Source organism: Narcine bancroftii, chromosome 11 (genome assembly GCF_036971445.1).
Source record: "Narcine bancroftii isolate sNarBan1 chromosome 11, sNarBan1.hap1, whole genome shotgun sequence".
Lineage (NCBI taxonomy): Eukaryota > Metazoa > Chordata > Chondrichthyes > Torpediniformes > Narcinidae > Narcine > Narcine bancroftii.
The window spans coordinates 47446055-47473807 of NC_091479.1; positions in this window are offsets into that span (position 1 = coordinate 47446055).

Genomic DNA, 27753 nt, shown 5'->3' on the forward strand with positions numbered 1-27753 from the left:
TGTTGATTTGACCCCCAAGGAAGTCGAACGTTTCCAACCTGAACTAGCACTTAGCAAGGTTTATATAGTAAGTCCAAATTCCCGCAGCCAGGCGCACAGTCACATTAGATGGTCTCTGTTTAGCTTCATTGCCACCACTTTGACATATTGTGGTTACTGCCACCCTCTGCTGTTGGAGAATATCCTCCTTGGTCTCAGCCCGTCAATGTAACTAAGAACCCCTAAAATGCCCCTAATGTTTTGGCCTTCATCACTACTCCTGGCAAGGCATTCTTGACACCCACAACTCTGGGTAAAAGAAAATACCCCTGATATCTCCCCTAAATCTTCCTCCCTTTGCTTTAGACAGATGTCTTCTAGTGTTTGCTACTCCGATCTGGGTTTCAGGCAAACTGAAGGGCATCTTTCACTGAGTTTCTGGTTTTCCAGCAGTTCTGGATGTCTGTCTCTGGATGCTCTGCTCCGTGGACCACCCCGCAGTATCCCATCTAGTCCTAGAGTCTCTGTGTCAGACATTCTCTGCTGACCACTGCCTGATGGCTTTGTGGTCAAATGTGTTTGTCTATGAAACCGTTCCCAGGAAGGTAAAGGGGCAAAGTCTTGCTGACTGGAACATTGTGCAGCACCAGAGACAGGCCAATCTTTCGCAACACCTAAGTCAGGTAGAACCTCAGCACATAGCAGCATTTGGTGCCCTTGCACTTTGGTTGCAAGCACAGCCACACACAATTATGGCCATGCTGGTTACACCCTTGTCCCCATTGATTGACGATGTACACGGTCCTTCTCCAGACTCTATCCATTTTGGACCCTCACATGAATAGGAAATTTGTTTTGGGAATTGACAGGGTGGTGGTGTGGGGATGGGCCAAACCTGGCTCACATGCAGCAGGACCGAAAGTTCCTTGCACATTGCACCTGATAATCAGGTTTTACCCGAATGACAGAGATGGGTATCTCTGTGGTTCTCCCTGTCTCCTGGACCTGGGGGTCTTTGTACTGCTCCCCATCTCCTTAAGTTGGTGCTTTGTTCTCCACCACCCCCACAAGAAATCCAAGACCCCTGGATGGAGGGCAGAGGCGCAGAGAGATCAGTGAGAACACGGGTAGTTTCAACAGGGTGGGGTCCATCCAGGCGCCTGATAACAGGAGGAACCAAGTGGGAAGGAGGATGCAGGGCATTCGATAGCAGGACATTGCGAGAGAGTGGATTCCTCGAACTCTTGAGGGGAGAAGGCGCTGGTCGATCCAGCGGTTTAGGTGGGGCAGGGTATAGACATGGCAGCTGACTGGAATTGTCAGCGGGTTACTGAGACCTGGGAAAGGAGGGGAAGGAGGGTGCAGTAGTGTTCTGAGAGTGCTGAGGGAGAGGCAACATGGGTGCCACCTCAAGGCAATGGTCCCCTGATTGATTGCAGGGATGGGCTCTGTAAATAGACTCATAGATATCCAGCACAGAGCATCTTTGTCGCCCTGCCATCAGGAAGGAGATATGGAGGAATAAAAGCAGAGCAGCCAGGGAGGGAAATAGCTTCTTCCCACAGGCCGTGCGATTGACAAGGCAACATGAGCTGGATGGGAGCTAAGAATGAAAAGGGTGAGAGGAATATGGACTGATTACAACAGCTCAGCTAGCAGGAGAGAGGGGCTGAAGGGCCTGTTTCTGTTTTGTCTATCTGGACCAGCCTTTTGAGTTCAAGCTTTAAAAAACCCAATCATTTTTAAATTTAATATCAACGGTACAGAATGAATCAAGAGACAAGATGTCTGTCCAGCAGCAAGCGTCGAAGGCACTTCCTGAAACGGAGGCTCTGAAACCACAGGGAGGTTCTGGACGGAAAGAGGCCCAGCTTCTTCTGGAAGGAGGAGAGGAGAGGCAGGGGAAATGCGGGGGAAGGGAAGGGGAGGGGAGGGGCTAGGGATGCCGTCCACCGTTCACCTCCCCTTTCCTCTACCCCGTTCCCCTCCCCTTTCCACTGCCCGTTCCCCTCCCACATCGCCTCCCCCTTCCAGTCCCCAGTTCCCGTCCCCCGCTCGCCTCCCCCATTCCCCTCCCCCTTCCCTTCCTCCTACTCCTAACCCTAACCCCTAACAAAATCCTAAACCTAACCTTAACACTACCGATACCCCCTACCACCACTCCACGTCCCCTAACTCTACCCCCACCCCATCCACTAACCCTAACTTTATTCCTACGCCTATGCCACCCCCTAACCCCAACCCTAATGCTACCCACCATCCCCTAACCCCAAACCTCACTCCTCCTCTACCCCACTGCTCCTAACACAAGCCCACTTCCCTGAACTATAGACCTAACCATAAACCAAGATATAGCCCTACCCCATGTCTCCTAACACTAACCCTAACTCTACCCAACTTCCCCAACCCTAAACTAAACCCTATCCCTATCCCTTACAACCTACCTCCTTCCCCTAACCCTACCTCCTACCCCTTCACATTCCCGCACCCCCTACAACTATCCCCTTCCCCTAACCATACCTCCTACACCTTCCCCATACCCACACCCCCTACAACTACCCCCTACCCTATCCCTTACAACCTACCCCCTTCCCCTAACCCTACCCCTTCCCCATACCTGCACCCCCTACCACTATCCCTACCCTATCCCTTACAACCTACCCACTTCCCCTAACCCTACCTCCTACCCCTTCCCCATCCCCGCACCCACTACCACTACCCCCTACCCTACCCCTTACCACAACCCCTACCCTTACCCCCTTCCACTACCCCCTTTCTCCTACCCCCTTCCCCTCCCCCTCCTTCCCCTAGGTTAGGGGTAGGAAGGGGAAAGGGAAGGGGGAGGGGAAGGGGAGGAGGAGAAAGGGAGGGGAAGGGGGAGGGTTAGGGGAGGGGATGGGGGAGGGGAAGGGGAGGGGAAAGGGGAAGGGAAGGGCGGAGGGGATGGGGGAGGTGAAGAGTGGAGGGCTGGGGTTAGGGCATAGGTGTGAGGGCAGGAGAAGGGGAAGGTGAGCGGGAGGGGGTTGGGATGGAGGAGGGGTAGAGGAGAAGAGGGGAAGTGGGTGAAGGGACATGGAAGAGGCAGGGAATGGGGTTGGCAGGGCCAGAGGGATACGACGGGGAGGGGTTCAGGCCATCATGATGTTGTCCGTCCTCTGTTCAGCTGGGATGCGAGGTTCTCTGGACTCGTGTCTTGTCTCTGAGATCGCTCCTTCTCCTGGGAAGAGAAATACGAGTGATAGAGATACTGCCTCTGAGGCCTGATCACAATGACTTTGGAGGGTCCCAACTCTTTCCCCATCATCCCCCCTACCCCTGAACACTGGAGCCTTTCCCCTTCCTCTGCTTTACCTGAGGAAGTCTGTTTTGGCGAAAACCACGATCTCTCTCTGCAGAGCTCAGAGCAACGTGTGTCCATCAGGCAACACCCTGGTTCTCCACGATATGGCAGCAAGATGTTAGACAATCATGGATGGATCAGTCGAGACCATTCAGCTGATCCATCTGAACCTACCCCACAACAATGTTACCCTCCCCTCCCTCACACCAGTACTCTCCATTTTTCTTGAATTCCTGTCCATATTAAAATCCTTTTCATGCCTTTTTTGGACCAGCCTCCGCTACTACCCCAACAATGCATTCCAGCCACCCACTACATTCTGTGTGAATAAAATGTACCCCTCACGTCTTGCCTAAATTTCCCTCAGCTCACCTTATTTAGACGTCCTCTGGTATTCTCGCCCCAGGAATGCACACAATATTCCAAGTGTGGTCTGACGAGAATTTTATACATCTGCAACGATACCTCTTGGTTTTTGAACTCAATCCACTGACTCCTGAAGGCCAGCACACAATACACCATCTTAAACTCCCTCTCAATTTGCACAGCAACTTTGAGCGATTTATGGCGCAGGATCTAAATATATCTCAGTCCTGCACACTGTTCATAATCCTGCCATTAACCAAGTGCTCTGCCCACACATTCTTGTAATCCGCATTCAATGAAGATATTGGTGTATATGAAGCTACTTTTAATGGGTCTCCAACCTTCTTTGGAATAACTGTTATTCGTGCCCTTGAAAATTACTCTGGAAATAAACCTGGACCAGTTGCTTATTTAAGTACATCTGATTTACAGGATTGAACTCCATCTGTCACTTCTCTGCAAACTGGATGACCTATGACAACCTTCTACACTGTCTACAACATCTCTACCTCTGTGTCATCCCCTGACGTACCCACCCTTCCACTCCCATCATCATTCATAAAAATCACAAAGAGCAGGGGTCCCAGAGCAGATCCCTTTGGAGCGCCACTAGTCATTGTTCCATCTACTACTACCCTCTGTTTTCTGCAGACAAGCCAATTCTGAATCCACACAGCCAAGGCTCCATGGATCCCATGCCTCCGGACATTCTGAATGAGGCCTCCGTGGGGACCTTGTCAAGCACCTTACTAAAATCCTCGTGCAGCACATACAGACTTTGACCTTCATCTATTTCCGTTGACACCTCCTCGAAAAACTCAATTTGACTCGTGAAGCAGGACCTGCTCCTCACAAAACTATCCATGAGTTTCCCCAGCATGTTTGGGCATTGCCCTCGGCCCCAGCATCTGCAGACTTCCTGGCCAATCCCTCCCTTACCCCTTCCCAGAGCTTCCGCATCCATTAGACCATCAAGCATTGCTGCCCAGTACAGGCCCTTTGGCCCATAAAGGCTGTACTGACCTTTGTAAATGTTCTCCACAACCTTTACCTGTACCACACCCATAGGAACATAGGAAGTGGGAACAGGAGTTGGACAAAAATGGCCTATCGAGCCTGCTCCGCCATTCAATATGATCATGGCTGATCTAATTTATGACCATACTCGACCTACCCTGCCTTCTCGCCATATCCCCAAATTCCCTTATCATGTAAAAATTCTGTTCCCTTACATCCACATGCTCGTCTCAGAGACTTTTATATGTACCTATTCTACCAACCGCTACCACTTTCTCCGGTGACGCATTCAAAGCTCTCACAACTCTCTGCATAAAAAAAATCTCCCCTCACCTGAAGCGGATGCTCTCTGAGATTTGCACCTGACACTTTAGGAAAGGTTTCTGGCTGTTCATTCCATCTAAGCCCCCCACAATCTTATTTAGAATAAGTTATTAAGCTGTGGAAGGGGCAAGTTGGGAGAGGGAGGAGGGGAGAGAGCTGGTGGGGGAGGGGTGAGAGCTGATGGGGAGGGGTCAAGGCCGTGTTGGGGAGAGGGATCAGGACCGCTTTGAGGTGGTGAACGGACAGACACGGGTGGATCTACCTGCCGAAATAAAGGAGCAATAAGAAGGCCATCTCGGGATCTACCAGCATCTTCTGGGGCTTGATGTCTCAATGGAAAACCCCCTGAGGATGGAAGTAGGCCATGCTCTGCCACAGCTGGTACATGAACATCTGGCAACACAACGATATAACATGACCCGCTCTGCCTCCACACTGGCCGGGTCTATATCCTGAGGGTAAGGGGAGGTGGGTGAAGGGCTCCTCCCTGCCAATCAACATCCATCCTCATCATCCTCTCCGCCCCTCTCCCCTCACTACACTTTCTCTCCTCACCAATACCCATTGAGACCCTCATGCACCCTTCATCGATATCCTGTCCCCAGCGAGACTCAGCCAGTAAACTCCTTCATATCCTCCAACCCCACCATCCAAGCTTGCCCCAGTGGACAACTTGACCACCCAGACCCACAACCACCTTGATGTAGATCATGGGAATGGGCTGCTTGGCCTTGTTGAAGTGCTGGACCATGCAGTGAACCGTCTCGGGAACATAGACCAGACCCAGATTCAAATAAACCTCCTCTTTCTCTTGGACACAATACAAACATGTCAGCTGGATTTACCCTCCAACACCCAGTGCCTCTCCCAACTGGAGTGCCAGCCCCTCCTGCTCTCTGTAGGCCTGATGCCCCCAGTGCTCAACACAACATTGCATGAATCCAAGGGCTCAGCGAGCAGAGCGTCAACAGGCCGTAGTGGACCTGTCCGCTGCCCCATCATTCGGCTTCTGGTGAGACTGCACAAAATGTGCAGCTCTGACCGCCCTCCCTCGTGAGGCAAGGAATCACCGGGAGAGAAAAACCATTGACGTTTCGAGATGAGAAATGTTTGCAGCCGGATGTTGGCTGGGGTCGAACATGTGGAGGCTGAGTTGTTGGGACGATTCAGAGCAGGCGTTGATTTGGAAGGGCACCAAAAGGTTCTGGGGAAGTGAGTTATGGGGGAAAATACATTCGTGAAATGAATTGGGGAAACAGACTGGAGGGGCTGAGTGGCCGAATTTGGCGACCTTGTCTTGTGGTCTTGCTGCTGTCTGGAGTTGAAATGGCAAGAGGTCATGAGTTAATGGGTGAGGAGCAGGGCAGCCAGTGTCAAAGAGTCGGCACTGGTCAGAGGGGCAGGATGGAGGCAACAGAGAGGCTGCAGCGAGACAGATCGATTGAAGGAATGGGGAAGGTAGCAGCAAATGATATGCATCAGAGTGGGGGTGGGGTGGGTGCAGGTGGATCTTACCTTGACTACAGAGGAGTAGAAGTTGAGAAGAGGGACGATGACGGTGTGATCCAACTTTCGCACGATCTGCAGTTTGCGGTTCTATGGCGAGAGAGGAACATCAGCAAGGCTGGGCGATGGTTCGGAGCCCTGAGGGGCGACTTGTCCAAGTTGAGGGGGGAGGCGGGGAGGAGATTCGTCAAGAGGTCAGAGGTGGTGAACTCCAAGGGATGCCGAAATGGGGGACTCGTCGAAAGTCGGTGGGGGGACTTTTTGTGTTGCTGGAGCGGGGACTCGTCAGGGGGTTCAATGAAGTATCACTTCCGTTTTTATGATTGTTTTCCCAGCTTCTACTAAACAATGAATTTGCAGAAAATCTTTGATATTTGCCAGGTGTGTGTGTGTGTGTGTGTGTGTGTGTGTGTGTGGGGTGGGGGGTTGTGTGTGGGGAGGGGGGCTGCTGTTGTGGGTTTGTGTGACTTACTCTGTTTCCAAACCCCATGGCTGCTTTGGTCTCTGTCAGATGCTCCTCTTTCCACCCACGCTTCAAAAATGTGTTTGGGGTGTTTGTCAATTGGGTGTAATTGTGTGAAACGTGCTCATGTGTCGCAAGGGCCTGTGAACGTGCTGTAGGCCCTAAAGTTAAATATCAGGGTTTTCCATTTCCACACAACTGCTCCTCCCCCTCACCTTGAATCTCTTGTCCTGCAAGATCTTCTTGATGGCAATCAGCTCTCCGGAGTCCACCAGCCTTGACTGGTACACCACACCGAAAGATCTATTGTCGATGATTTTATCATCTGTGCAGGACACCACCTTGGGGACGTTGGGTCCATGACACGGTGTGGCCACCTCTGTTGTGACCTTATTGCCATGTCCTCTGGGGCAGAAGCAGCAGCATTTACACACCCAGAGGGTACACAACAGGTCATTTATCCCAACCCAGCCTTGCTGTCCAAGTTAGTCTCTACCCCTCCCTCTAACTCCCTTCCAAGGGTCACCTAAATGTCAGAATTTATCCTCTGGTGGTTTGTTCCAGCCTCTCAGTAGAAATATTGCCACCCGAGGTCCCTCTTTGATCACTCTCCTCAGACTGAGGCCAGTTCCGCAGCCGTTCACTTTGTCTACAACCCTCCCTCCATGGGAGGATCTGGTCATCCTTGACCTTCAGCACGTCCCGGGGAGATGAACCACTCTGACCCTACCACGGGTTTAGCAGAAGCCCTCCACATTCGCAGAAGCTCAGCAACACCGTGATCTTCCATGATGCAAGTGTGACCTCGTCGCCAGAGGGAGCAGGTGGTGCAGAGAGAGCCCCACTCTTCACCGCTCAACTCTGTTGGGTCCGCCGCAGCAGAAACACTTTCTAACACCTTGATCCAGGTCCACTGGGGGAAAGAATCCTATCCCAGTTGGGGGGGTGTGGGGTGTATGCAAGGGTGGAAGTGATCTTGTAACCATGGGGGGGGAGTGGCGGGTGGAGGAGCGGTCCTGTCTCTCAGTGGACAGATCCCATTCCAGGTGGAGGGGGAGCTCTGTCCCATTTCTGCTGAAAGGTCTGCCTTCCATCCCCCTCTCAACTTCTCTTCTCCCTCAGACACCTCACACTCTCCCCTGCCCCGATTCCTCTACCACACTCTCATCCCCCACCCAACACCACCCCCATGGTTTCCCCAGTGCTTTCCGTCCCCTCGCACCCCATTCCCCCCAGCTCAACCCTATGTCCCCTATCTCAGATCCAATCTCCCTTGACATTAGCCTGTGGTGCTACCCCGTTCCTTTGTTCTCCCCTCCACTCCTACAGACCCCATCCCTGTATCCCCTCACATGCCATTGTTCTCCCCTCCCCAGTCCCCTCCAGCTGCCCCATAAAGTGCCCTGCACTCAGGATGGGGAGAGGGGATTCAATGCAGCCTCCATTCTCTCCGCTCACACTGGGTAAAGGATGGTGCCAGAGGAGGTTCTGTCCCAGTAGGGGAGCCTGTAGCAGGCTCTTTATCTCACCCATGGGCGCAGGGTGCTTCCAAACACAACCCTGTTGATCAGAGGGTCCCTGGGATGAGACAGCGTCCTACTCCGACACGCGGGCCAGAATCCCCTTCCAAGAGAGGCATCTTTCTCGTGTTGCTGTGCCATGGCACGACTCAGCTATGGCTGCCCCATGCAGTGACATCATCACCCCCTCTGTGTCATCATCTCCCCCTTCTGTGACACCTCCCCTCTCTGTGACACCACTAGTGTAATGGGCAGGGACATCCAACCATTTAAATCCTCCTCAATTTCCCCAAGCAAGGGGAGAATAATTCAGCTGGTCTAAATTACTCGTTGTTATCTATTCTAACTCCTAGATATTTGATCCCATTTTGCCGCCACATTTGTTGACTATTTTCTCGACATTGGCTCTAATCCCTCTTCCTAAGTGACATGATTTTGCACATATCCCAAAAGAACTTATACCCAGAGATCTCCCCATAGTCCTCCAGGGTGGAGCACAACTTTGGCAATGAGTGTGTCGGGTCTGTCAGATATATCAGAACAACTTCTGCAAATAAATTGATTTCATGCTCTTCCTGGCCTGTTCTGAAACCTTTAATGCCTGAATCCTGGCAAATGGCCTCAGCTAATCGCTCCATGGCCAGTACAAACTCACTCACTGGGGGAGTGGGGGGGAGTCAGACCTTGATTGGCATGCCTGTTGGCTACCTCTGTCCCTCTCATCTCGACATCAGTGGCTCAGGTTGGGAGAGTCTGTGCTGCCTCCTGCAGTGCACAGCAGCGCTGCTGGACCACCTTTATCTCCTTATTTTCATGGGCCCTCTCCAAATCTTTCCTTTCTATGATCTCACATTGGTTTCTCAGGAGAAACACTGGCAGCCAAAAGGCACCCTCTGATTCCCCTTAGATTTTGGGAACCCTGACTTCTTGAAGTGGGACAACACGTGGTGACCTATTTTCTCAAGATATGGATCCAGGAGCTTGGACCAGTCTACCAGTTTGCCGTGGTCCGCCAGCATGCTTGCCAAGCACCCCAATCCTGCACTCTCGTCAGTCCACCCGCAGATCTTGTTCTCCCTGCCTGCACTAGATTTCCAGTCCCGATTCCAAAGCAACTCCATTGCAGCTATGTTCAGTCGGAACTCGAAGGACCCTGCTCACTGCACCAATTATTATGTGTGTGAAACTGATTCGAGGGTTCCCAAGGGTGGCGAATTTGAACACAGTTGTCTTTTATTGACACATGTAGTGAAGTCGCACGAGGAGTAAAAGACACACACAGACACAAACTCGCCGGATTAATCGATACACTTGCAACCACTCATGGATAGAAGACTTGACAATCAACTTGTCACATACGATACCTTGAACAGGTCATTCATTCACTCATTGATCTTGGATGCCTGTGGGTGGTAGGGGATATGCAGGTGGCCCCAAATACTTGGCATCACCACCCATTGCTGGTCAGACGTTACCCGATAGGGTATTCCACATATGGAGCATGCTTAAATGGCACTTGGTCGACCCGCTGGCAGGACATCCGAGTATGTGCTGACCATCGTGAGAACATATCACTTTTTATTTTGGCAGGGGTGAGGCCTGATATGGTCAATTTATCAGACTTGGCCAGCTCCCGAACCCCAGCGAATGTGGCCCTTGGTTTTAATTGCTGACAAATAGGGCATTTGGCCATCACAGTTCTTGCAACATCATGAGACCCCCAGATCCTCTGGCCATCATAGTGCCCCCATATGCCCACATTTATGATGCACCAATGCTGCCAAGGCTCCGGGGTCACTCTGCTTGGGGAAAATAGTGGCAGAGCATATTTGAACAGCTCAGTCCACAGTGGCATTGCATCAGCTTCAGCGGTTTTCCTGGAGGTGTGTCCATCCACGTGGTGGACCCTGACTATTCTTTTGTTGTTCCACCTCTCAGAAGATCTGCCAGTGCTGTTGTCCTCAGAGCAGGCAGCCATGGATCTGCCTCCCTGTCTCCTGACGCCGACCCATCCACACTGACGTGCTGTTTGGCACAGCCCAGAAATCCTGTTGCACTGATCGGAAAAGAGGCTCCTGGGCCCGCCTGGTTGTCCCTTTTCGGATCAGTGCCACAGCTGCCAGCTTGGACAGTTGGCTCTCCCCTCCACCACACCCTCTTATGTCAGTACTTTATCTGTGGTGGGCTGGAGCGCTCCCACTTTACACCGTTGTTTTTCGCACATCCACCAGCTGGAGCCGTCAGTAAACCAAGCTTTTTCCTGCTGTCCAGCATCGAGGGTGTTGAACGGTTTGCCCCAGGCCATGGTGCCAAGCTCTTCTCGGGGTCATTCAAGTGGGAGGCTGTCACTTTCGGACAGGACATGATCTGTTCTTGCAAGTGGCTCAGCCCTTCGGGCCCGGCCGCTGTGCGGTCTGCCATGTACCACTTCTTCGGTCCGCTGTGAGTGGCATCCGCAGATTTAACCCATCACATGTTGGGGAGGTGTGGCTGGAGTGTGACTGTCTCTGCTGCCATCTGGTTCTCTGTGGTGAGCAGGCGAGCATCTGACACTCAGATGGGGAGTCGCGGGAGGCAGCTTCCAGGAGGGAATTGAACCAGAAGCTGTGTGGGACTCGGCGACCTTGCCTCTTTTGCTCGAGGCTCCACTAGACCATTGTCTTCATTCCAGAGACAAGTCATTCAAAGGGTCTTCCAGTTTTGAGGGGTTGGGGGGTGCTTGTGGTCAGTGGCAGTGGTGTTCAACAGCGTGTTTTACCATTTAAGAAGCCATTTGTTGTTCAGGTCATCAATGAAGCGGAGAGTTTTTTTTTCTGGGCAACATTGTACAGTAGATGGAGGGACAGGGTGAGATGGGGAATATGTTGGCACCAGTAACCCAAAAGACCCACAAAACTTTGTGCCTCAAATTGTTGGTGGGCACCGCATGAGGATTTTGCTTTGAGCAACCATTGATATTTCTCTGCTGCCTGGATGCTCAGGAAAATGACTGTTGGACTAGGACCCTGGACCTTTTCCAGGTGGTGCCTCCCTGGTGCCAGTGTCTGGGGTGTTGCTGCTGGTGTCCAAGACATCCTAAAATGGGACAGAGGTTGTGGTACATGGAGATACCAATGACATAGGGAGGAAGAGGGAAGAGTTCCTGAAAAGTGGGTCCAGGGCGTCTGGTGAGAGCTGAAAAGAAATAGCATGAGGGGAGTCATGTTGGGATGACTGTCTGGGCCATGCGACAGTGAGAGCAGGAACAGAATGAGGTAGAGGATGAAGGCGTGGCCTGAAGGTGCGGGTTAAGAGCTCCTTGAGGGCATCCTATTTGCCTTGCTCGGGAGGCTGATGTCAGAAGTCGATGAGCCTTGCTGCCATGTCCTGATGAGCAAGAACATCATGGAGGAGTAATGGATGTCATCAGCGGTGATCTCTTGGAGGTGGAACTGATCCTTGGCCTGTTTGAACCCCACGTGTGGCTGCGACATCCAGAACATTGACAGCTTCAACCAAACCATCTGAAGAGCCGCCTGGACCGTGATCTTCACGTCCAACTGAAGGGCTGGGTCCTGCTGAGGTCACCACTGTAGCAGATACTTCCATTGAAGAGAGAAGTGGGAGGGGGTAGGATATTGCGGATGGGGGTGGGGGGTGGTTTCTTTATTCTTTCTTTTATAGATGCCACACATTAGATGAGCATTATTATTAATTGTGTGAATTTGTTGTGGTTTTAAGTTTATAAATATTTTTAAAAAATGATCGGCAGGACCACGAGTGGCAGATAGGATGATGGGGACTCTCTCCCCCCAACCCACCCACCCCAAATATCAATGGGATAAACCGGGTTCATTGTCAATGTCGTCGAGGATCCCTTCCACCTGCCCACAGCATTTGGCAGCTCTTCTCATCAGGAAAGAGGTCGAGGAATATCGGAGCCAGTAGCACCAGGCCCAGAAACAGATTCTTCCTGCGAGCAGTGAGAATGGAGAATGATGGATGACCGGCTCAGACAAAGACTCCATGACTCTGCTATTGATTCAACAGAATTTATTTCTTTTTTGGGAGGGACTGCACGTGTATCATTTGTCTCTCTGTGCATAGGTCCGGTTGTGTGTTTGCAGAGATTTCCACCATGAACACAGTTTCCTCGGGTTAAATTTGAACGGGTACAGAGGAGCTTTCCTGGATTGGAGAATGTATCTCATGAAACAAAGGTGACTGAGTTCGGGCTTTTCTCTTTTTCACCCCAAAATTAACTTTATTCTAAAATTATACACCAAGAGGACAACTGTTCCATGTCTTTTCTCATCCTCGTGTTGCATGCCTATATTCCCTTCACTGCAAATGTTCTCTGTTTAGCATCATTCCACCACTTTGACACCTTGTGGTTACTCCCTGCACTCTGTGGTTGAAGGGGTTCCCCTTAGTCTCCGCCCCTCAAGACCCGGAGGATTAGAGTCCTTCCCCACAGCACCCTCGTGTTGGCTGCGCCAAGCCTCAGTGCATCTCTCAGCAACCTGGAATAGGCCGGTGGGCAGCATTCCCTCACCCACATCTCCATGTGCTAAAAGACCAGCAGGTTAACATCGAACAGTTATGCCCTTCAGACCTCAATGTTGCGCTGACCTATCAATTCCAAGCAAAATAAAAACTAGACCCTTCCTCCTTCATAACCCTCCATTCTTGCAATGGAGGGAGTGCAGAGGGGATTCACCAGGCTGATACCTGGAATGGCAGGAATGACATGACGAAAGATTGCGCAAATTGGGATTGTACTTGCTGGAGTTTAGAAGATTGAGAGGGGATCTCATAGAGACATGTAAAATTCTGGCAGTACTGGACAGAATGGATGCAGATGGGATGTTTCCAAGGATGGGAAAATGCAGAACCCGGGGCCATGGTTTGAGGATAATAGGCAAACCATTTAGTACCGAGATGAGGAGGAATTTCTTTACCCAGAGAGTGGTGAATCTGTAGAATTCATTGCCACAGAGGGCAGTAGAGGCAGGTTCATTAAATATGTTTAAGAGGGAATTAGATATATTTCTTCAGTATAAGGGTATTAAAGGTTACGGAGAGAAGGTGGGGATGGGGTACTGAAATTTAAGATCAACCATGATCTCGTTGAATGGCGGAGCAGGCTCAAAGGGTCGAATGACCTACTCCTGCTCCTATCTTCTATGTTTCCTTCATTCATGTGTCCAAGAAGCCCTTAAATGCCGCTAATATTTCAGCCTTCATCACCACTCCTGGCAAGGCATTCCTGGCATCCACAACTCTGTGTAAAAACAAGTACCCCTTATATTTCCCCTAAACCTTCCTCCCTTTGCTTTGGGCTTCTAGTGTTTGCTTCTCTTATCTGGGTTTCAGGCAGACCAAAGGGCATCTTTCACTGAGATTCTGGTCTTCCAGCAGTTCTGGATGTCTGTCTCTGGATGCTCTGTGCAGGGGACCACCCAGCAGTATCACATCAAGTCCTAGTCTCTGTGTCAGCAGGAATTCCATGCTGACCACTGCCTGATGGCCCTGTGGTCAATAGTGTTTGTCTATGCAACCATTCCCATGAAGGTGATGGGGCAAAGTCCAGCTGACAAGGACATTGTGTGGCATCAGGGCCAGACCAATCTTTCGCAACACCTGAGCCAGGTAGAACCTCAGCACATAGCGGCTTTTGGTGCCCTTGCACTTTGTTTCCAAGCACAGCCATACACAATAGCCATGCTGGTTAGGGTTATTCCCCCATTGATTGACGATGTACATGGTCCACCAGACTCTATCCATTTTGGACCCCCACATGAATAGGAAATGTGTTTTGGGAATTGACAGGGTGGAGGTGTGGGGCTGGGCCACACCTGCCTCACATGCAGCAGTACCAAGAGCTCCTTGCACCTGATGACCAGGTTCTACCGGATTGACAGAGTTGGGCATCTCTGTGGTTCTCCCTGTCACCTGGAACTGGGGGTCTCCTTACAGCTCCCCATCTCCTTGAGTTGGTACTTTGTTCTCCACCATCACCACAAGACAACCAAGACCCCTGGATGGAGGGCAGAGGCGCAGAGAAAACAGTGAGAATACGGGTAGTTTTAACAGGGTGGGGTCCATCCTGATGCCTGATAACAGGAGGAAACCAATGGGGAAGGAGGATGCAGGGCATTCGATAGCAGGTGGGGCAGGGTGTAGACATGGCAGCTGACTGGAATTGTCAGGGGGATACTGAGACCTGGGAGAGGAGGGGAAGGAGGTTGCAATTGTGTTCTAACGAGAGAGTGCTGAGGGAGAGGCAACATGGGTGGAACCTCAAGGCAAGGGACCCCTGAATTTTTTGCAGGGATGGGCTCGGTAAATAGACTCACAGATATCCAGCAAAGAGCATCTTTGTCCCCCTGCCATCAGGAAGGAGATATGGAGGAATAAAAGCAGAGAAGCCAGGGAGGGAAATAGCTTCTTCCCACAGGCCGTGAGATTGACAAGGCAACATGAGCTTGATGGGAGATAAGAATGAAAAGGTGGAGAGGAATATGGACTGATTACAACAGCACAGCCAGCAGGAGAGTGGGGCCGAAGGGCCTGTTTCTGTGTTGTCTATCTGGACCAGCCTTTTGAGTTCAAGCTTTAAAAGACCAAACCATTTTTAAATTTAATATCAACGGTATAGAATGAATCAAGAGACAAGATGTCTGTCCAGCGGCAAGCGTCGAAGGCACTTTCTGAAACAGAGTCTCTGAAACTACAGGGTGGTTCTGGCCGGAATGAGGTCCGGCTTCCTCTGGAAGGAGAAGAGGAGGCAGGGATAATGTGGTGGAAGGGGTGCCTTCCTACATTCACCTCCCATTTCCTCTACACCGTACCCCTCTTCATTTCCCTGCCCATTCCCCTCCCTCATCACCTCCCCATTTCCTGTGCTCCGCTCGCCGCCCACGCTCCCCTCCCCAACCTAACCCTAACCCCTAACAAACCCTAACCTTAACGTTAACACTACCGATACCCTTAAACACTACACCACGTCCCCAACCCTAACTCTTATTTCCACCCTGTCCTCTAACCCTATCCCTACGCTGTCCCCTAAACTCAACCCTAATCTTACCCACCTTCCCCTAACCCCAACTCACACCCCACCTCTACCTCCTACTCCTACCCCCTTCCCCTAAACTTAACAAAAGCCCACTTCCCCGAACTCTAAACCGAACCCTAAACCTCGACCTAACCCGAGCCCACATCTCCTAACCCTAAACCTAACTGTACCTCTACCCGTCCCTGACCCTTATCTTAATTCTACCCACCTTCCCCAACCCGAAGCTAAACCCTACCCCTATCCTCTACACCTACCCCCTTCCCCTAACCCTACCCCATACCCGCACCCCCTACCACTACCCCATTACCTACCCCTACCCTCTCACTACCCCCCTTTCTCCTACCCCCTTCCCCTATCCCTCCTTCCCTTAAGTTAGGGGTAGGAAGGGAAGGGGAGGGGAAGGGGAGGAGGGGAAGGGTAGGAGGCGAAGGGGAGGGGGAAAGGAGAGGGGAAGGGGAGGTGAAGGGAGGAGGGCTAAGTTTAGAGCATAGGTGTGAGGGTAGGTGAAGGGGAAGGTGAGTGGGAGGGGATTGGAATGGAGGAGAGGTAGGGGAGAAATGGGAGGGGAAGTGGGTGAAGGGATATGGAAGAGGTGGGGAATGGAGATGGCAGGGCCAGAGGGAGAAGGGGAGGGGTTCAGGCCATCATGATGTTGTCCGTCCTCTGTTCAGCTGGGATGCAATGTTCTTCTGGACTCGTGTCTTGTCTCTGAGATCGCTCCTTCTCCTGGGAAGAGAAATACGAGTGATAGAGATGCCATCTCCGAGGCCTGATCATGATGACTTTGGAGGGCCCCAACTCTTTCCCCCTCACCCCCCTCCCTACCCCTGCACACTAGGACCCTTCCCATTCCTCTGCTTTACCTGAGGAAGTGTGTTTTGGAGAAAAGCACGATCTATCTCTGCAGAGCTCAGAGCAACGTGACTCCATCAGGCAACACCCTGGTTCACCATGACATGGCAGCAAGATGCTGGACAAATCATGGATGGATCAGTCGAGTCCCTTCAGCTGACCCATCTGAACCTACCCCACAACAATATTACTCTTCCCTCCCTCTCACCAGTACCTTCTGTTTTTCTTTTATTCCTGTCCCTATATTAAAATCTTTTTCATGCCTTTTTTGGATGAGCCTCCAGTACCACCCCTGGCAATATATTCCAGCCACCCACTACATTCTGTGTGAATAAAATATCCCCCTCACATCTTGTCTAAAGTTCCCTCATCTCACCTTATTTAGACGTCCACTGGTATTCTCGCCCCAGGAATGCACACAATATTCCAAGTGTGGTCTGACGAGAATTTTGTACATCTGCAGCGTTACCTCTCAGTTCTTGAACTCAATCCCCTGACTCCTGAAGGCCAGGACACAATACACCATCTTAAACTCCCTCTCAATTTGCACAGCAACTTTGAGCGATTTATGGCGCAGGATCTAAATATATCTCAGTCCTGCACACTGTTCATAATCCTGCCATTAACCAAGTGCTCTGCCCTCACGTTCTTGTAATTCGCATTTAATAAAGATATTGGTCTATATGAAGCTAATTTTAATGGGTCTCCAACCTTCTTTGGAATAACTGTTATTCGTGCCCTTGAAAATGACTCTGGAAAAAAACCTGTACCAGTTGCTTGTTTAAGTACATCTGTATTTACAGGATTCAACTCCATCTGTCAGTTCTCTGCAAACTGGATGACCTATGACAACCTTCTACACTGTCTACAACATCTCTACCTCTGTGTCATCCCCTGACGTACCCACCCTCCCACTCCCATCATCATTCATAAAAATCACAAAGAGCAGGGGTCCCAGAGCAGATCCCTTTGGAGAGCCACTAGTCATTGTTTCATCTACTACTACCCTCTGTTTACTGCAGACAAGCCAATTCTGAATCCACACAGCCAAGGCTCCATGGATCCCATGACTCCCGATGTTCTGAATGAGGCCACCGTGACGACCTTGTCAAGCACCTTACTAAAATCCACGTGCAGCACATACAGACCTTGACCTTCATCTATTTCCTTTGACACCTCCTCGAAATACTCAATTTGACTCATGATGCAGGACCTGCTCCTCACAAAACTATCCATGAGTTTCCCCAGCATGTTTGTGCATTGCCCTCGGACCCAGCATCTGCAGACTTCCTGGCCAGTCCCTCCCTTACCCCTTCACAGAGCTTCCGCATCCATTACAACATTAAGCATTGCTGCCCAGTACTGCCCAGTACAGACCTTTGTAAACGTTCTCCACAACCAACTAACCCTTACCCATACCACACCCATAACTATGGGTGGATTAAATATCCAATTAACTTCTTTCTGAAGTAATGCATCATGAATTTATGTTGATTCCAATTTTGAATAACTTTTCATAATTCTCGTTCAGCTCCTTTAAAGTTAGATCCATTATCAGAACATAATTCTTTTACTTGACCACGTCTAGGAATAAAACTCCAAAGATCATTAATAAAAGAGTCTGTATCAAGCAATGACGCTACTTCAATATGAATTGCTCTCATAGTCAAACAAGTGAAAATAACTCCATATCGTTTTTCAACACTTCGTCCTCACTTTACTTGCAAAGGACCAAAATAATCAACTTCCACGGATGTAACTGGGAATTCATCAGGTGAAACTCTGTCCTGTGGTAAATCTGCCATTTGTTGTTGTGCAGGTTTTCATTCTCTCTGTTAGTCACAAAGAGATGAAACCTCATGATTTCATTATTAATATATTTAAGCACTGATGTTCTATCAGTCCAAAACACAGGATCTGCTAACTCCATCTGTAATTCTCTTCTTAACATAGCGTCCATTTTGCTCGCCATAATAGCAGCAGTCAATTCCATTCAAGGTCTGGTGACTGACTTTAATCGAGCCACTCTGGCTTTTCCCATTACAAATCCACCATCGACTCGCACTTGGTTATTTCACAGGACTCAGTAACTGACAGGATCAAAACCACCTTCACTTACATCAGAAAAATGGTGTAACTGAGCAAATATGGCCACTCCAAAGTCTGTTGACGTCAAAACTTCCAAGTATTTGAAGACGCTCAATCTAATTTTTCCAATCCAATGGATTCTGGATTAGTTTCATCCCATCCAAATTTTCTTCTGCACAAAACTGGTATTTGGCCGGGCTGATCATTAGGCTGAATTCAACCAGTCGGGAGAAGAGGGTGTGCAGGTGAGACTTGTGTTGTGCCCAGTCTCTGCTGGCGACAAGAATGTCATCCAGATAAATGAACACAAAATTCAAATCCCTGCGCACTGTATCCATGAGGTGCTGGAAGGTCTGGGCGGTGTTCTTGAGCCTGAAAGGCATGCATAAAAATTCGAACAAACCGAAGGGGGTGATGATGGCCGTTTTGGGGATGTCCTCGGGGTGCAATGGGATTTGATGATACACGCACACCAGATTGACCTTGGAGAATACTCTCATATCATGCAGATTGGCCATAAAGTCCTGAATGTGAGGGATGGGGTAACGGTCAGATACTGTCATGTCATTAAGCCGTCGATAATCTCCGCAGGGGTGCCAGCCATCGGAGGCTTTTGGGACCAGGTGGAGCGGTGAGCCCCAGGGCTGTCAGAGCGACGAATGATCCCCAGTTCCTTCAGATGCGAGAACTCCTCTTTCGTTATCTGGAGCTTATCTGGCGGGTTTAACAGTAATGTACGATAAATTGTATCAGACACTGTGACCCCAGGTTCACAGTTGGGAGAATATTTAACGGAGATGTACAGTCGACGACCTTGGCAGATACTGAGACACTGTGTTCACAGTACTGAGAAGGTTTAACAGAGAAGTATGGTAGAATAAGGCAGAATCTGTGACTCCAGGTTTACAGTAGTAAGAAGGTTTTAAAATGATGTATAATAAACTGAGGCAGATACTGTGAAATCTGGTTCACTGTGGGTGGAGGTTAATGGTGATGTACAGGAGACTATGTAGATACATTGATACTGGGCTCAGAGTGGGCAAAAAAAGCTTTATTGGTGTTGTATGGGAAACTGAGGCAGTTACTGTGACACCGGGTTCATAGTGGGGAAAATGTTGAACAAAGTTGTACGATAACCTTTGGCGAATATGGTGACACCAGCTTCATATTGGGGAGAATTTTTAATGATGATGTACACTAAACTGTGGCAGATACAGTAACACCAGGCTCACATTGAGGAGAAGGTTTACTGGTGATGTACGGTAGAGTGGCAGGCTCTGTAACACCGAGTTCACAGTAGTGAGAAGGTATAATAGTGATGTACGATAAACTGTGGCAGATACAGTAAAACCGGTCTCCCAATGGGGAGAAGGTTTAATGGTGATGTATGGTAAACTTAGGCTGATACTTTAACATGAAGTTAACAGGGGGAGAATGTTTAACGTTGATGAACGGTAGATTGAGGCAGAAACTGAGAGTCAGCATTCACAGTAATGTGAAGGTTTAACAGTGATTTACTATAAACTGTGTTAGATACTGTGACAAGATGGTGCAGAGGGTAGACATGTGGTTCCACCCTTCCCCAGTTAGACTATTAAATGCTCGATTTTAAAAGTTGTAAAAGTGATTAAAAATACTGTTTATAGACTTTGGAATTGTGAAGGATCAAAATAGCTACAAATGTGAAAAAATCGAAAACTCAGTTCCAGAAGAAATTACCTTACAAAAGTGTTGAAGAATTATGGCCGAGTTCAACTTGAAGCAACGGAGTTGTCGACTGGCGTCTCCAAGCCTCAGAGGATTCCTGCCCGGCGAAGTATTCCGTCGGCACCACTTGCGCTATCGCAAGATGGCACCAGCTCAGCGATGAGTTCAGCGGTTTCGACTCGTGCACTCATGAACACAGGCGTGAGGGTGGGCCAGCTGAGCGAGGACAGGCCCATGAGCCTGCAGCATTGCCTGGTGGTCAGGAGAGGTACAGTGTAGCATCAGAAGACGCACATGCGCAGTCGGTGGCCCTACCGGGCATGCACAGTGCGTCGGGGGTCCATGAACCTTTGGAGACGGTGTGGGCTATGGGGGAGCCCGAGCGATGGCCAGTTGACGAGGTAGGCATGCTGTTGTCGGGTGTCCAGACCTGCAGCTGCACTGGAAGAGGACCTACTGCTTTGGAGGAAGAAGAGAGCTCAACTTCATTAGAGTTTGAAGAACTGGGAACTGAGGCAAAAGTCGGTCGGCCTCAAAGGGAGGTGATGGATCCTGGACTGGATTCTGTGTTTGCAATTCTGGGAGGGATTGCTCTGCTCATGGAAGATATGGCAAATATATCAATGCAGATGACTCATCAGATGACTCAAGGATTTTTGGAAATGAAAACTCAAATGAACACTGTGTGTGAAGAAATAACTTTTATGAAGCAAGATATTAATGTAGTTAAGAGTGATGTTACGAGATGGACACGATTAGTGGACACTGCAAGAACATTTTAAAAAGATTGAGGAGGTTTTCTTGAATGCAAGTGTCAAGTGGAGCGTAATAGAGAAAAAATGGAAATAGTGGAAGATCCTTTTGTAGATTGGGGGATTCAGAAGAAGGAATTATTGAAGAAGTTTGACTCATTAGAAAACCAATGTCGTAGAAATAATCTTAAGATAGTAGGTCTTCCGGAAGATATGGAAGGTTCGGATCCCGTGAAGGTTTTGAAGAAATGGATCCCAGAAGTGAAGGGCAGGTAATTTGTTCCAGATGGACTGGAATTAGATCGAGTGAACAGAGCGTTAAGGAATAAACCGTTTCCAGGCCAATTACCACGAGCAGTTTTGATTCCTTGTTTTAAATAACAAGACAGAGAGATGATCCTCCGATTGGTGGTGCAGAAAACACGGCAAAATCAGGATCCACTGATGGTTCAAAATAATAGGGTTTTTTTTAATGCAGTTCTGAGTCAAGAAATTATCAGAAGAGACCGAGAATTTAATTCAGCCTTAGAAGTATTGTGGCAAAAAGGATATAAATTTGCTTTTCGTCATGCAGCAGTATTGAAAGATTTTTATGGGAATTTTCAATCTCAGTTTTTTGAGAATGACCATGATGCTTTAATACTTGCTAATTCATTGCCAGATGTACGAGGAAATGGGCAATCGTCACCATTGTCACCGAAGGGAAGGGTCAATGGGAATGGAAATGGGAAGATTGGAAAATATGGAAAGAATGGGAAAAAAGTTGAATTGACGCAAAGTCTTCTCGATATTGAAGATCCGGAACAATCAGTGGGACTGGAATCACTGGGCTGAATGTTTTTGTTTCAGTACTTTGTGAAAGTCTGACTGGGGGTGGGTGACACTGAGTCCTTTAGTCACCTGCCACTTGTGGACTTTACCGCACCCAAATTTTTAGGGGGCTACTACTTTTGAGTAGCTTGTTTTGGGATTGATTTTTCTCTCTTTTTTGGAATTTTTTAAATAGGTGGGGATTAGAATACTGTGAGACTTAGAAGGGGTGCATTATTATATCGTAGGATTCACATTTGTGAGGTTTAACAGTGATATACTATGAACTGTGTCAGATACTGTGACACCAGGTTCACAGTGGGAGAACGTTTAACAGTGATTTACGGTATGTTGAGGTAGATAATTTGACACCAGGAGTAAAGTGGGGATCAGGTTTAATGGTGATGTACTGTAGACTAAAGCAGATGCTGTGACACCAGGCTCATTGTATTGTTCATTTATCTTAATTACAACATCTAATTTATATGCTCCATTTTTTTGTGGCAACTTCCAAACATTAGATAAACTTCTATTCTAATCAGATTTTGTTCATTTAAATAGGTCACCACTAAAAGCCCAAATCGTTTGATCTCTTAAGTATTGCTGCTCAAATTAAATTCTTTACCTGGGTTTGGGTTCAACGGCACTTCAGTTTGCTTCATTAATTTTTCAGCCCCTCGTTTTGTGCTTTCTGCTTTGCTCAGCCCATTCGCCAAATGGGCATCCAACTCTGTCTTCTCAGCTTGACCCAACATCTCCTCTGTAAACTTAAGCAAACCAAAAAGACTAAAGTCAAAATTTTCACCTTGGCATTTTCAAAAACAAAAATGACGCTGTGACTTGCAGTTTCACATCATCATCCCACTTGCGCAACTGGCAAGCAACTGCACCGCATCCTACAGCTGGAAAATTGCAAGAGAACTGCTTGGTTAAAGCAAAGATTCCACCCAGTCACCCCATTAAAGGCCTCCAAGTTAACAACAGATATCAACCTGAAAGTTAAATACAAAGATCTGTATCAGGAAGATTAACTGGCTTTAAAAAAAAATCATTTCCACTATTGAAAGAAAACTCCTCAGGGAATACCAGGCTCTTGTTGAACAATTCCTGTTGTATTCCTCAAAATGGTTTGAATCTTGATTTCAAGCAGAGTCATTTGGTGAGATTGTTGGTCCAGAACAAACCCTGCCGACACACTCCCTTAAATATCTGCAAAGTCGTGGCTCAGCTCTGCTCCATGCTTAACCTATCGAGCTTTTCTGAAGAGAAAATGGACTTCAGATGCTGGTACGTTGAGTCACAAAAACACCCTAATGCTTCCCTGAACAACACACCTCTATCTGAAAACCAACAAGAACCTTCCCGAGTGGTAAATATCAACAAGACATAATATCATGTAACTGTTGTGTTTGTGTCGTGGGAGAATTGCCTTTCCATTCAATCAGAATTCGAGTTTTGGGTGCTGTATTTGAGAAAAGATGTGCTGGTGTTGGAGAAGGTCAGAGATCATTTACTGGAATGATATCAGGAATGAAAGGGTTAGTGTATGAGGAACAATTGTCGACTCTTTGACTGTACTAGTTGGAGTACAGAAGGATAAGGGGGACCTCAGAGGCATTTCAAATGCTAGATGGACTGGGCAGAGTACATATGGCAAAGATTATTTCCGATGGTAGGGGATTCTAGGACACGAGAGCATAATTTCAGGATAAAAGGGTGTCAATTTAAAACAAATGTGGAACAAATTGATTGTGTCAGTGGGTCGTGAAACCCACGTGACATCATTGGGTGTATTTAAGGCAGAGATTGACAAGGAATCAAGGGTTATTGGGAGAAAGTTGAGGAGTGGGGGTGAGTGGAAGAATGGTGGAACAGACTCGAAGGGCCTACTTCTGCTCCTATATCTTGTGATCTATATCCTGCTGGAGACCTAGTCAACCCTCCTCTTGCATCCCATTCTTAGAAAACATGCTGCATCGTGGTTTTATGTGACGTGAACCCATTTCCGATTGAATCCCATGTTACAAGTAACCCAATGCAAATTCTGCATTGAGAGGACTGCAGCTTCCTCATTTTAAAAATTGTTATGGAGCAGCTCAAATGAGATTTCTTGCTTCTTTTTTTGAAAGGGTTAAAATAGAATCAAATAAAATAGGAGAGGGAAAAGCAAAAGAATTTATGTACAAGTGGGAATCAAAATTAATGGTTGGTGATAAAGATACACAATTGTTGAAACATTTGATTAATATATGGAATAAAATAAATGATGAAATTGGTGTAAGTAGATGTCCATCACCCAGAATGGCTTTGATTCAAAATCCTCGTATCTTTTTTAAAGGATCATCAATTTCTGGATAGCTGGTTTCATAAGGGGATTATAAATGTTGAAGATTGTTATGAAAGGGGTCAATTAATGTCATTTGAGCAACTGAGAAATAAATATCGTATAACTCATCACAATCTTTTTGCTATTTCCAACTTAGAGGAATTGTTAAAAACAATTATTTGATGATGTCCTCTTTATTACAAGTAGGAACTTTTAAATGAGGAGTTCATAAGTTGAGACAAAGGTGGGAAATGGATCTGAATATTGTAATTGATTGGCAAATATGGGCAGATCCATATAAGGATCTCAATGTAATATACAAATTAGTTCAGTATAATTGTTTTGACATCAGTCATGTAGCAGATGTCAGAAAGGATTTTATCTGAAAGCTGCACCTGGAGTCAGGTGACTCAGGCTGTTGGATTTGAAAAGCTCTACAGGAAGATGATTTGGCAATAGAGATCACGTGATCCAGGGGAGATGTATTAATTCACTTCAACTCAGCAGTCTGGAACTATTGACCAGAGTTCCACACTGCAGCAGTGAGGAAGGAATTCACAACTAGTTTTTCTTCTACAGTTACTTCTTACACCAGTGAAATTGAATAGAATAAAATCAGAATTATCAGATCAATGTTTTAGGTGTGTTGAAGATGTTGCAACTTTCTTGCATTCAACTTATCTTTGTCCTAATGCAAGATCTTTTTGGGGAGAATTACAATATTAATGGAACAAGTTATAGGATATGTTTTTCCGCAGAATCTGACCTTAATTTTATTAGGAAATATTGAAGGAACAAGGCCCAAATTAAATCTATTAATATATCAATTTAAATTAGTTAAATTAACGTTAGCGGTGATGAGGACATGTATTGCATTTACTTGGAAATCAGATATATATAGATATATTTTTTTAGGGATGCCAAGATGACATGCAAATATTCAAAGTTGTATTCCTTTGGAAAGAATTACATATAGCTTGAGAAATATATACTCTATGCTTTTGCAAATTTGGCAACTGAATATTCAAATATTAGGCTTCAATTTGTAATAATGCCCTTTCCATCCCTCTAGACATGTGAGATTCTCCTCTAAGTTCAAAATCTTTTATTTAGATTTGTTAGATTTCCTCACCACCGCGAACTCTGTGGAAGTGGAGGACTAGTGCAGGGCACCATAAAACAGAAAGACCACACCCCACCAACATCTCAGAAGCAGAGGATTCAATCCATGGGTCAGTGACCAAGGAAGCAGACCAGTGAGGGGTTCTGCAACTGAAAGACCCACATAGGTGGCAGGCTGTTGGTGACTTGAGGAGAGGAACCCACACAGACTGCGGGCTTCTGGACAAAGCAATCAAGGAACTCACACCAGGCTGTGGATTGCTAAAGTGGGTCAGAATTGGCTAAAAGGATGTCAGGTATCAGACCTTGGATGAGTGAGTGCTAAATGGTTCCTAATTATGTCAGAGGTTCAAAACTGGAGCTCACATTGCCAATGACTTGGATGGTCTGTGAGCATTGAAAGAGAATCCACAGACCCTCAGTGACTTAGCCCAGGGTTCAGGGTGGCAGGGGATGGTGGGTGCAAGAGGCATTTCAGGCAATTTCTGCCAGAGGTGAGTCTGTCTGTCTTACAGCAGGAAAAAAGCAATTTTGTGTGATATGACACTTTTTAATTACATGAGAGTAAATTGTCTCCTGAAATAGAGAGAGAGGTTCAAGTTTCAAACTATTACAAATTCTACTCACCAGATTATAGCTCTTCCCACTTTTTATTTTTGCAAGAACACCGTTGATTTTATCACAACTCCTCTGCTGCGTCTGTCCTGTGACAGATTATATATTTTATATTGTATATAGAGATGTTTTTGAAAGAGATGAATTGGAGGAGTCGTTTAGGTCACAAACAAACACATACACTTCACAATACAGCTCTTATTTAAAATGCAAGAGCTTGGCTGAGAGTGAGTCATTCAGGCACCAAGAGCCTTTGCAAAGACAAAACAAGGAGACTGTTTTACTAAAGAATTTCAAAAGCAGGTGTAAATTGATTATTGCTTTTAAAGGAACAGATGAATGGACTCAGAAGTTTGGGTCCGGTGCAGTAATCTGGCTGGTTCCAGTTTGCTGTTCTAAGAAGTTCATGTGGTTTTGCAAGCAGAGAGGAGAGACCAAGTAGGCTTTTTTCTAAAAAAGAGAGAGAGAGAGAGAGAGAGAGAGAGAGAGGGAGAGAGAAAGAGAGAGAGAGAGAGAGAGAGAGAGAGAGAGATGGCAAGCTGGCATCTTGTTTTGAAGACGGGGTGTTAGTTCTCAGTTCAGCGTGTTGAAAAACTTTGTTGTCCATATAAGAGGAAATAGCTGGATAGAAATGATGTTTCACTTGAAAAAAGGGAAACAAAAGGAACTCTATGGTGACCTGCAGAAGAGGTTATCATTTGGAAAACCCTGATGGGTCAAGTTTCTTTGGCAAGACACCAAAATGGCTGATCAGAGGGAATCAGTTTATGTGTGTCCAATGAGCAAGCAATCCCTCTCTGAAACCAATAAGAGCCTTCCTGGAGGGTACACATTTACTTTTAAGCACCAGAGCTTGGTGCAAATTCATAAATGTTGAATTCTGTGCACAATATAAGAATTGATAGACACCGGTGAACTTGGAATTGTGTCAAAGAACTTTATGCACATTAAATAGACCTGCACTTAAAATTAGATGGTGGTAATGGAAGACTGTTAATAGTGATAAGTTAAAGTTTGATCCTGTTTTTTTTTTGTTTAAAGAAAATTAAAAACGATGTTTGTTTAAGAATCAATGGCGTTATTGTTCAAAATCAGCCTGTAACTGAAAGTATTCTTGGACTGAATAGACATCTGGGCCAAATGACTATTTAAAGACAATCTGTACATGATTGTACATCCTAAGGTACAATATAACCACTTAGAGCACAGAACAGGCCAGTTCGGCCCAACTAGTGCCATAACAAATTCCCACCCTCCTAGTCCCACTGACCAACACCCAGTCCATACCCCTCCAGTCCTCTCCTCTCCATGTAACTATCCAGTCTATACTTAAATGTAACCAATGATCCTGCCTCAACTGTCTGCCGGAAGCTCATTCCACATCCCTACCACCCTTTGCGTAAAGAAATTTCCCCTCATGTTCCCTTTATAATTTTACCCCTTCAATCTTAAACCATGCCCTCCAGTTTGAATCTCCCCCACTCTTAATTGAAAAAGCCTATCCACATCTACTCTGTCTGTCCCTTTTAAAATCTTAAAACACCTCTATCAAGTCCCCTGTCAATCTTCTACGCTCCAGAGAAAAAAGCCCCAGTCTGCATAACCTTTCCCTGTAACTCAAACCTTGAAATCCTGTCAACATTCTTGTGAACCTTCTTTGCACTCTCTCTATTTTGTTTATATCTTTCCTATAATTTGGTGACCAAAACTGTACACAGAACTCCAAATTTGGCCTCACCAATGCCTTGTACAATTTCATCATAACCTTCCTACACTTGAATTCAATACTCTGATTTATGAAGGCCAACATTCCAAATGCCTTCTTCACCACACCATCTACCTGAGTATCAGCCTTGAGGGAACTATTTAGCATCACTCCTACATCCCTTTGTTGTCTGCACATCTCAAT